This window comes from Colobus angolensis, unplaced genomic scaffold, assembly GCF_000951035.1.
Source record: "Colobus angolensis palliatus isolate OR3802 unplaced genomic scaffold, Cang.pa_1.0 Scaffold40, whole genome shotgun sequence".
Lineage (NCBI taxonomy): Eukaryota > Metazoa > Chordata > Mammalia > Primates > Cercopithecidae > Colobus > Colobus angolensis.
Window position 1 is genome coordinate 5,160,176 of NW_012117377.1, and position 11,793 is coordinate 5,171,968.

General features: G+C 39.6%; 1 protein-coding gene across 4 annotated transcripts in view; it reads right to left on the reverse strand.

Annotated features, from left to right (window-relative positions):
- Positions 1–11,793, reverse strand: part of CEP170 (centrosomal protein 170kDa) — a 130,782-nt gene that overhangs the window by 118,010 nt on the left and 979 nt on the right. The window lies entirely within an intron of this gene.

Below are 11,793 nucleotides of genomic sequence, written 5' to 3' on the forward strand. Positions count from 1 at the left end.
CCATGTTGGTCAGGCTGGTCTCGAACTCCCGACCTCAGGTGATCCGCCTGCCTCGGCCTCCCAAACTGCTAGGATTACAGGCATGAGCCACTGTGACCGGCCCTAAATTTTGAATTACCGATTCTTTATAGTAGATCCTTAATATTGCGGAATTTGTTGTACACCACTTAGAATCATAGGGTAAAGGCTAAGCGAGGTGGCTCATGCCTATCATCTCAGTGCTTTGGGAGGCCGAGACAGGAGGATCGCTTGAGCCCAGGAGTTTGGGGTTGCAGTAGGCTAGGATTACGCCACTGCACTCCAGCCTGGACGACAGAGTGAGAGGGAGGGAGTGAGAAAGGAAGGAAGGAGTCATAGGGTAAAACTTCAAGCAAGGGCTCTTATTTTTTACTAAATGGCCCAACATATAATTCCTTATGTAGGTAAAGAAGGGTAGGGGGATAGTGGAAGTGGAAATGTGGTAAGATATAAAATTTAGAACGAATAATTTACTCCTAGATTAGATACTAAAGGGTAGAACCTCTGGATTAGAGAAACAACATAAGCTTCCCTAAATAGCTCTTTAGCTTAAAAAACAAAAACAAAATTCAACTTACCATTCTGATTTATTTATTTATTTATTTATTTGAGACGGAGTCTTGCTCTGTCACCCAGGCTCGGCTCACTGCAACCTCCGCCTCCCGGGTTCAAGCGATTCTCCTGCCTCAGCCTCCCAAATAGCTGGGACTACAGTTGCGTGCCACCAGGCCCGGCTCATTTTTGTATTTTTTTAAAGTAGAGACAGGGTTTCACCATGATGGCGAGGCTGGTCTCAAACTCCTGACCTCATGATCCGCCTGCCTCGGCCTCCCAAAGTATTGGGACTACAGGCAGGAGAAACCACGCCCGGCCATCATTCCTCTTTAAAAGTAGACACCACACACACACACGCGCGCGCCCTACCCCCAAAAGGAATAACTCAATGTCATCGGTGTCAATGTACTTAGCCAGCTGTTTAGAGAAACACCTACTTCACCAAAACTACTGGAGTGAAAAACAGAATGTTCATTTTTTAATTGTCTTTTTTAATATAACAGTGATAGGTTGGAATCAGAAAACGTAAAACTGAAACATAATTAGCCTCAATTAAGAGCACTTTAGTCAGACACACACAAATACTAATATCTGCAATTTACTTTGAAATGCATCAAAATACAAGATACACTGATAAATGGAATGATGAATAAACGGCTAGGTATGTGATAAAACTGGTATTGTGTTACTGGTAGAATCAACATGGTGAGTTTATGAGTGGTCACTGTCAAATTCTTTCAACTTTCCTGTATGTTTGAGAATTTCCATTTTAAAAAAAGAAAAAATCTAGAATAACCACCCCACCAAAACAGAGAGCTCCTTGCATCTCACACTCACCCTCAAAAATGTATCTCCCAATTTAATTCTAGTGAAAAGAGGAAATTAAAAAACAAATAGTTTAGAAAGTAAAACCTTTGGGCCAGGCGTCCTGGCTCACGCTTGTAATCCCAGCACTTTGGGAGTCTTGGGCAGGCAGATAGCTTGAGCTCAGGAACTTGAGACCAGCCTGGGCAACACGGTGAAACCCCATCTTTACCAAAAATACAACAAAATTAACTGCGCGTGGGGGCGCGTGCCCTGTATTCCCAATTACTTGGGGGACTCAGGCAGGAGGATCGCTTGAGCCCAAGAGATCAAGGCTGCAGTGAGCCAAGATCCCCTCACTGCACTCTAGTCTGGAGGACAAAGTGAAACAAAAGAAAAAAAAGACAGTAAAAAGAAAAAAGGAAAAAAAAAGAAAGCAAAAACTCTGGGGAGTTATACAATAAACTGACACAGCAGACTATATGTGACTAAATACATTCTAAAAAAAAATTATCAATTAACACATTTGTATGTAAAAATTCAAATCACAAATACGACAGGCATGAATTTAATAAAATTTGGGGTAGTGAGATTATTTCATAAGAAAAAGGAAATGAGAAATTTGATCACACACATGTTAAAATCTTTGTTGGGTAAAAATAACAAATTTAAAAGGCAATGACAATCTGGGAAAAAATTTTTACAGTATCTATTACGCAAAAGCTGTTACAAGTGAGGGTAGCAGGGTGATACAACAGAAGTATGGTGATCCTAGAATCTGTCACAAGTGGATATAATGATGAACAATACTTTAGAAAAACAAGCAAAAGGAACACACACAAGCAATTCAGATCAGAAATACGATGGCCAATAAGCGTATTTTTAAAAAATGTTAAGTATTACCGGTAAGAGAAATTTAAATAAGGTTTTTTTTTTGGTTGTTGTTTATCAAAGTGGCAAAACTGTCCAGATTGGGTGGCTCATGCCTGTAATCCCACCACTTTGGGAGGCTGAGACAGGAAGACTGCTAGAGCCCAGGAGTCTGAGACCAGCCTAGGCAATAAAATGAGACCTTGTCTCTATGAAAAATAAAAAAAACTTGGCCAGTGCGGTGGGTGGCTCACACCTGTAATGCCAGCACTTTGGGAGGCTGAGGTGAGCAGATCACGAGGTCAGGAGTTCGAGACCAGCCTGACCAACATGGTGAAACCCCATCTCTACTAAAAATACAAAAATTAGCCAGGTGTGGTGATGTGGTGGTGTGCGCCTGTAATCCCAGCTACTCAGGAGGCTGAAGCAGGAGAATCACTTGAACCTGGGAGGCAGAAGTTGCAGTGAGCCGAGATCGCGCCATTGCAATCTAGCCTGGGAGACAGAGCGAGACTCCATCTCAAGTAAAATAAAATAAAATAACTTAGATGGGCATGGCGGCCCATGCCTACAGTCCCAGCTACCTGGGAGGCTGAGTGGGTAGGATCCCTTGAGTACAGGAGGTAAAGGCTGTAGCAAACCATGATCATACCACTCCACTCTAGCCTGGGCAACAGAGCGGGACCTTGCCTCAAAAAAAAGAAAAAAGAAAGCAAATTTTAAAAAAGATATGCAATATTCACCACTGATGAAGGGTTGAAGGAACACACATAGTTTCATATGCCAGTGGTAGAAGAATAAACTGATATAAACTGGAGGGGGTAATTTTATTGAAGTTAGGAAAAGTTTAATTAGTAGAATTCTGCATTTGTATCTGCATTGTATTTTAACCATAATTTGTTGAAATCAAAGAAAAACATTGATTTGCACAGAAATTCAGAGTTAGAAATGTCCATTACAGTGTTGTTTACTTTTTTTTTTTTTTGAGACAGAGTCTCTCTCTTGCTGCCCAGCCTGGACTACAGTGGAGCAATCTCAGCTCACTGCAACCTGTGCCTCCTGGATTCAAGCAACTCTCCTGCCTCAGCCTTCCGAGTAGCTGGGATTACAGGTGTGCACCACCAAGCCCAGCCAATTTTTGTATTTTTAGTAGTGACGGGGTTTCCCCATGTTGGCCAGGCTGGTTTTGAACTCTTGACCTCAAGTGATATGCCGGTCTTGGCCTCCCAAAGTGCTGGGATACAGGCATGAGCCACTGCGCCCGGCCTGTTGTTTACAATTTTAAAAATGCAATTTTAAAAATACCTTTAATTTTCATAAATTGTATGTAAGTAGACGATACGTTTCAGAAGACAGATTCTATACTACCATTAAAAGTTGGAGCCAAAAAGTTTAACTTCATGATAAAATGTTACTAAATTAAACCAGAATAGACAAGATTACATAACACGGTTACTGGCTAGTGGGATTATAATAGTACTTAATGGTAGAAAATCTTGTTTTCTAAATTTTCTGCCATGTATTAGGATTAGATTTTTAATATAAAAAAGTATTAAAAAATAAAAGGGCCTTCAATTTGCAATGCATTATATGCATTTCTTTTTATCCAAGGAGAAGTATGTAATGACCAACCATAGCAAATCATACTATACAAGGTTTGCAAGATACCTAAATGTTGTGCAGTTATAGCCCCACTGCCTCCAAAAGCTGACCGCAGAAAGTCCTGTATTTGCGATGCTCCTTTTTCACCAAAAAAAGTATTTTGCACTTTACCCCATTATCATCAAGGGGACTCATTTCCCCTACTCTCCAGTTTCCTCAAATCAGTTTCTAGCTGGGTGCCAACCGTTCAAAACCCGTCCCTAAGCTTTGAATTTGCACTTTTTCTATTCCATGTAACATGTGACAAACCAGTACTCAGTTGAACCTTCCAGAACCTTCCAGAAAAAAGTTAGTTTAAAGAAGAAAGTCTTCCTGGCTGGCCTAGGGAAAAAAACGTAAGCAAGTCTTTTAAATTGCTCACTTTTCTACCTAAAGTCTCTTTATTTGGACACTGTTTAGAATTAAAGGATGAATTCAGGATTGGGGAAAAAAGCTATTATCTTAAAACTTGGTTGTTGTTTTTTTTTGAGATGGAGTCTCACCCTGTTGCCCAGGCTGGAGTACGGTGATGTAATGTTGGCTCACTGCAACCTCCTTCTCTTGGGCTCAAGTAATTCTCCTTCCTCAGCCTCCTGAGTAGCTGAGATTACAGGCCTGCGCCACCACCCCTGGCTAATTTTTTTATTTTTGGTACAGACAGGGTTTCACCATGTTGGCCAGGCTGGTCTCAAACTCCTGACCTCAGGTGATCCACCCGCCTTGGCCTCCCGAAGTGCTGAGATTACAGGTGTGAGTCACTGCATCCAGCCTGGTTGCTTTTATCCTCTTTCTAGCATCAAGACCTTTTCTCTACCCTCAAGAATATTATAAAATGATGTGCAAAACCGCCTACGGGGATAGAATGTATAGGAAGTAAAAAACCATTCCTACAGACTCAAAATGAAAAATATTTTTATTTGCCAACATAGTTCTTCAAATCTAACACCATCAAGTTGGTACCACACTTGGGGCAGTAAGGGAAGGAGACCCCTACCTGCAATGACACCTTTCATTTGGCTGTTACATCCACCTCATTTGGCTACCACAACAAAGCTCTGAGGCAGCTGGCCTATCACTAGCTTCCTGAAAAATTCTTCCCATGCAACAGCATTGCTTCTCCTGTTCAAGCATCAGAGGCAGTAGCAGCGGCCATACCCATCCACGCAGGAAACAGCATTGGCCTCTTTATGAGTAAAACTTTGTTCAGGGCTTTAGATTTCGTCATTTCCAGGGGAGAATAACTGTGAACATTCATGTTGATAAACCAGATGGAAGAAAGGAAATTGCTTTCTCAGAGACCATTCAGAAAGAAAGAGGATACTGCCTGATTTCTTAGGAAGTATTTAGGTGATTAAAGGTGATATAGGTCACTCCTTATCTCTAAAAATACTTCCTTTACTTGGCTTGTGGGACAATATACTCTTCAGTTTCCTCACACCTCACTGGCCACTTTTCAATCCTCCTCGATGGCACCTTCTCTTTTGCTCAGCTTTCCATGTGGAAAGTACCAATTCTCAATTCCTGAATCTCTTCTCCATCTAACTCCCTACCCAAGAGATCCCTTTAAGTCTACTGGTGATGCTTAACATTTAACTATCTTCAGTCCAAACCTCTCCTCTGAATTCTTGACTCCGTATCTCCAACTGCCTACCTGAGGTGTCCACTTGGGTGTTTAACAGACACTTCAAACTTAACATGTCCAAAACGTTTGACTCTTTAAAGCCAGAACCTAATAATTTTCACTAATGCCACTACTGTCGCTCTACTCTAAACCATTAACGTCTCTTAAACCAGATCATTCCAATCATTTCCTTGCTTATCTCATGGTTCCCAGTGGCTTAAAAAATACCCAGAGCCATTCTTTAAAAATATAACCCAACTTTTTGGCTTTGCTCAAAATCCTCCAATGAACACTCATAGTACTTAAATCAACCAATAAAATCTCTATGCAACCTCATTTCCTCCTATAAGCACCTTTTCCTCACTCACCTTCAGCCACGGTGTTCTCCAAATTCACTTATCCCGTTCCTGCCTCAAAACCACTGCACCGGAGTAGAATACTCTCCACTCAGATACCTACAGGCTTGCTTCCTTACCTAATGCAAGCTCTCTGCTAAATGTCACCTCAGAAAGAGGGATTCCCTAACCACTCTAAGACAGTTCTCAAGGTGTAGCATAGTGGATAAAGAGGCTATTTTTTTGTGTCATATAGGGGACACAAAATATATATTTATATTTGCTTGAGGTGAAGAAAAATTCATGGCCAGGCATGATGGTTCATGCCTGTAATACCAGAACTTTGGGAGGCTGAGGAAAGAGGATCACTTAAGCTTAGGAGTTCAAGATCAGCCTTGGCAACATAGTGAGACCTCACCTCTACAAGAAATTAGCTGGGCATGGTGGCGCACACTTGTAGTCCCAGCTACTCAACAGGCTGAGGTGGGAGGATCGCTTAAGCCCAGCAGGTCGAGGCTGCAATGAGCTGTGATCCTGCCACTGCATCCCAGCCTGGGTGACAGAACAAGACTCTGTGTCAAAAAAAAGAAAAAAAAAAAAAAAGTTCACTGAAGAATACATAAGAAATAATAAAAATAGCTACTCACTGGATTGGCAAAAGTGGTAACTCAGCAGATAAGATGTAGGGTGAAGAGGTTTTTCATATTATTTCTTTTCAACTATTTGAAAACTACCTGAATGAACACTTGAAAATAAATTTAAAACAGCAGTCCTCCATCACTATCTCTTTACCTTGATTAATTTTTCTTCATCGCATCTATCCTTACGTGACTTTATATCATAAAAGAATTATCCATATCCTCCATTATATTGTAAACTTCATCTAATTCCTTTACTACTGGAGGATATAATGGTTTTCTCTTTAATTTAAAAAACAAAACAAGGTCAGGTGCCGTGGCTCACACCTGTAATCCCAGCACTTTGTGAGGCCTAGGCAGTGGATCATGAGGTCAGGAGATCAAGATCATCCTGGCTAACATGCTGAAACCTTGTCTTTACCAAAATACAAAAAATTAGCCAGGCATGCCTGTAGTCCCAACTACTCGGGAGGCTGAGGCAGGGGAATAGCGTGAATCCAGGAGGCGGACGTTGCAATAAGCCGAGACTGACCCACTACACTCCAGCCTGGAGACAGAGCAAGACTCCGTCTCAAAAACACAAACACAAAAACAAACAAAAAACCCCCAAAAACAAACAAACAAAAGCCATCCAAATGGTTCTCATTATTTTTGTGTCACCTTTCTTCCCAGCATCTTTTATTTATGTAACATGTATTCTATTTATAAATGTGCATGGCTTCGTCCTTGGCTATATTAAGTATATGGCCAGGATGAAGACATAAGAGTTTGGCCTGTTAAATTTATAAATGTCAAAAAGCCAGGAAGGAAAGCTAATCCCTTGGATGAACGAATCATGATTCAAGAAGATCCCAAGTTTTAACTCTGGCTACGTTCACGGAGATGAAATTGAATAGGGTGCAATGGTAAAATACTGCTTTAAAACCATCAACGCTGTGTATATACACAATGGGAGAGATCTAGCTACGTGTCAAAATGTTGATTTATGTTGACTACATCAGTGGTTCCAGACCAATTTTCTAGAAAACAAAGTAAGAATCAACATAAGGCTGCCAACTTTTTATTGGTTAATTAGGAACACTAAAAGAAAACAAAACCCCACGACCAACATCAAAAGAAACTCAACACCTATCATTAACAGGTGTTACTAACACTATCATTTAATAAAGGCCATTTATGAACATTAGAAAAGGAGAATAAAATCTCAAAAAATAATCCCTTAAAATACATAACTATAACTTGAAAAGCCATATAACGTTTCTCTCTCTCTCTGTTTTTTTGCTTTGAATTAGCAGAGATTACTGTTGTTAAAGAGTTGATACAATTTTAGACTTTAAACACAAGTGTATGTATTCTTATTTCTTGAAATAAGAAAAGGGACAATTTCACTGCACTTTGCATTCAGACCCTAACTGTAGAATTAAATATGGAAACAAGACCAGAACACAAAGAATAGCACTGACAGAACTGATTGAATCCAACTGAGAGATGTGAGGGATGGCAAAGGAAACCACATGAAGTTGGAGGTGGTGTTAACCTTTAGACAAGAGAAAATCTAGTTAATATACTGAGAAAAACCTTACTTCATCTTACTCCTAAAGACTGAATTGCAACCAATGGGAAGAAGTTATATAGTAAAAGCAGCTACTAGCTCAATTTAAGTAAGATCGTCCTATTACACGTTTTGGAAGCTAAACAGGCTTTTCTATGTCCAGGGAAGGGTTTGTGGAGAAGTTGGACCCAATAACATCTCAGAGATATTAGTAGTGGGTGGCACATTGTATGAGATGACTTCTAAAGTTCCCTTGAATTCTAAAATTGTATGAACCAGAGTAAGGAAACAAGTGGTACTCTTTAACTTACTAAGATGAGTAGAAAGAATTTTGGCTTTAGCCAGAAAGACAAAGGTTCAATTATAGGCCCTATCAGTTAGGAATGTGTAACACAGAGGCAAAGTTATTCACTAGCTTTATGCTTCAAATTTTTTCAATGTGTAAAACTAATACCTTAATTTAGAAATTTGTTGCATAAATTAAATACACACACATCACAGACGCATACACTTCCTGGCACTTAGGAGATGTTCAATATTTGGTAGGTATTATTCAACTATTCAATAAATATTGTGTTCCAAAGGGTAATATTTTCTATATCATTTATTAATTATGGATATACCTAAAAAATGACTTGTTCTCTGCTATGTGTCATTTGTTTTTCAGACCTCAACAATGCATGCTTGGGATTCTTTTCCACTTCTATACTTTGTCGCAATCCCTGTTTGTATGTAAGTAGATTTTAGGAGGTTTTCTTTAACTTTGCTTTTGCTGTTTTGTTTCTGCACCTTTATTTGATACAAAAATGGGCTTTACCAGTAACACACATTGGCTATGTCACTGGCTTTGGCTAAAACATTTCTGCTAAAAGGTACAATATATCCAGTTGAATCAACCAGACTACCAGACAGATGTTTTTTATCTCTCACAATGGCTAACTCGCTGCTGAACAATCCTTCATGAAATATTTGAGTAAGGAAATCAAAACCTAGGATATCTGATTAGAAATTTTGGTTATTAATGAGTTAAAGATGGTCTGATATTTCTTCCCATCAAAAGTATCCCATTTCTAAATGAAACAGATCAACATTGAATGCTCCAGTCAATATTATCTACTCACCAAGCATTCTTCAAACGGCATGTAACTGCTCTTTTGTTATACTTCCAGAATAATTTGCAACTGTACAGATATTTTAGCTAGCAATTAAATATCAGGTTGTCTGTCAGATACTTAGTTGAAAAGTACACTGCTTAACATCCCAGTGTTTGGGACAGATAAGAAAGAAAAATCTTTACATATTAATTAGTATAGAAAAAATATTTTTCATGAATATAATTTTGTGGAATAAAAAAACATTTTGACAAAAAAACAAGCATATACAATATTTAGTACTAGATGAGCATTATCTAATTGCAATCAGATACAATAATAAAACTAGCTCTTTTTTTCAGTAGATAAAAAGGAACAAGAAACTGATACTTAGAACAAATCAAACAAATCACAAAGCACAGAATTTTAAAAAGTACCATAGCAGCATTAATATGCAGAATGTATGCTAAGGTTTACAGTATAAATTTCACTATTCTAATGTTAACACAGGGAACAGGCAGATTATTTCCATACAAAATAATCTCAGAACACAATGAAATTTACCAGTAAAATACATTTAAAGCATGATTGAATATAATTCCACATACTGAAATTTAGTTACAGATTTTTTAAAGTTGAAATTTGATAAATAATAAATCCTTTAAAGAAGTCTATTAAAGTACAATGTAAAATTAAACGATTAAAATTATAAGGCAATAAAAGAGCACTTTATGGCAAAATCAACCCAATAAAAAACAAAGTTAATATATCTTAAAATGTAAATTCTAGTTTAAGTTGAAAGTAATCACTAATAACTCATTAATGATTACAACTTTTTGTTTAATTTTGCCATTAACTGTGGCAAAATAAACATCATGGGTTCTTGTTATGCGGAAACTTTATTTTTAACACAGCCTATAGAGTTGATCATCATATTATTATAAAATACTATTGATTTTCAAGAAATAATACTAAAACCTACCATTAAGTAGTAGGGAAAACACTGCAACACTTCGTTTTTATGAAAAGCACATGTTAGGACATCTTTCCTCAGTTAGTAAGTTACTTTATACAACTAAAGGTCCATTTCAGGAGAATTACTACTTTTACATCACAAAGGCAAGAACTTGATTAATAACGGTGAGAATCAAGTTCAGTGAGAGTCACAGCCTACTCAAGGAGAGCCTAAAGAAGCTTTCTATACATTTTCACTGGGTAAAAGGGCTAGGCGGACACAGGAAGGATCACTCTGCAGAACGGACCTTGAGTTTCATTTGGCTCTGCCTTCCATTAACAGTCTGGCTTGGGCAGACAAGTCAGTTAACTTTCTGAGTTTTAGTGTCTTCCTCTGTCAAGTGCACTTGGGCTCTTCCGTGTTATCTACAAAGTTAGGAAGAGCTAAAGGCAGCCCTAGTTTTACTTTTTAAAAAATAATGACAGAAAAATACGTAACTTGCTATTCATCAGTGTACTGTTTCCAGAGCTGAATTCCTAAGCCTCTGAAGCATACCCAGTTAGGGTTATACCAGTGAAGATCCAGATACTATAGTCAAAATGTCACTCTCTCCTCTCCCATTATTCCTCCACCTGCTCCTCCCCATCCTGCTTTATCCTCTCTTCTGGTGTGTTTTAAGAAGCAACGCCAGCAAACAGCTCTATGCATTGTAAACTTGAGGATGAAATCGTTTTAAAAGATGCATTTTCAATCAAATGTATCATCTGCTTCGCCAAATTCCTCCCAAATGGCTGAATTTTCATTAAGAGAATAAAAATGAGATAACAACTTCGGAAACAGAAATGAACTGGGCCAGTTGTTTTGTTTGTTTTACTTGCTTAAAAAATAAAACGGAAAGATGTATCTATTCCCTCAGGAACATAAATGCATTACCCGCCCATTGAAAAAACAATTCTGCTGGTTCATTTCCCTGACACAACAGCTTCGTTGTCAGGCCCTCTCCAGCCCAGGCTCCAACGTCACCTAGTAATTTTATATTGATCACCTTGGCAGTGCTTGGACTCCAGCAGGCATAATCCCTGTCTCCCTTACATTCCTCAAAAATAAATTAAATAAATAAATAAAACTCTACGAAACACCACCGAACAGAGATTCTGCGACTTAGTATACAAATCCCACGTCTTCCCGCCCTGTGTTAGGCAGCTGCAAATGTTATTTTTTCATCGCTTGCATAAAATGGAAGCGAAACGTACCAAAACCCTATATTTGAATCCTAGGACAATGAAGCCGACAGGAAGCCACTTTCTCCTCCCCCGGGTTTACTACGGAGCCAGAGCCTCCGCGGGGTGCAGTCGCCTGGCAGGGTGCATGACACCGCGTCTTCCACGCCCTCCCAACGCGTCCAAAAGGCTCCTCGCTTGACCTCGCCAACCGCCTCACACCTCAAAACCAACCACACAAAAGGGATCGGCCCGGGGAACTGCTCCAATCGGGGAAAAATCCCTTCCCCAGCGACAGCGCAGCCATTCCCTCCAATGCTCCGCCCGCACCCCTCGCAAACTGCTACGGCGGAAGGGGGAGGGCTGCACAAAGCCAGGCGAAAGCTGAAAATGATTCAATGCACTCAGGGGACGCGGAGGCGGCGGCAAGGGGCTCGGGAAAGCCGGGGGGCCGCAGGACTGGGGCTCCCGGGGGCGGCGGGTGGGGGATGGG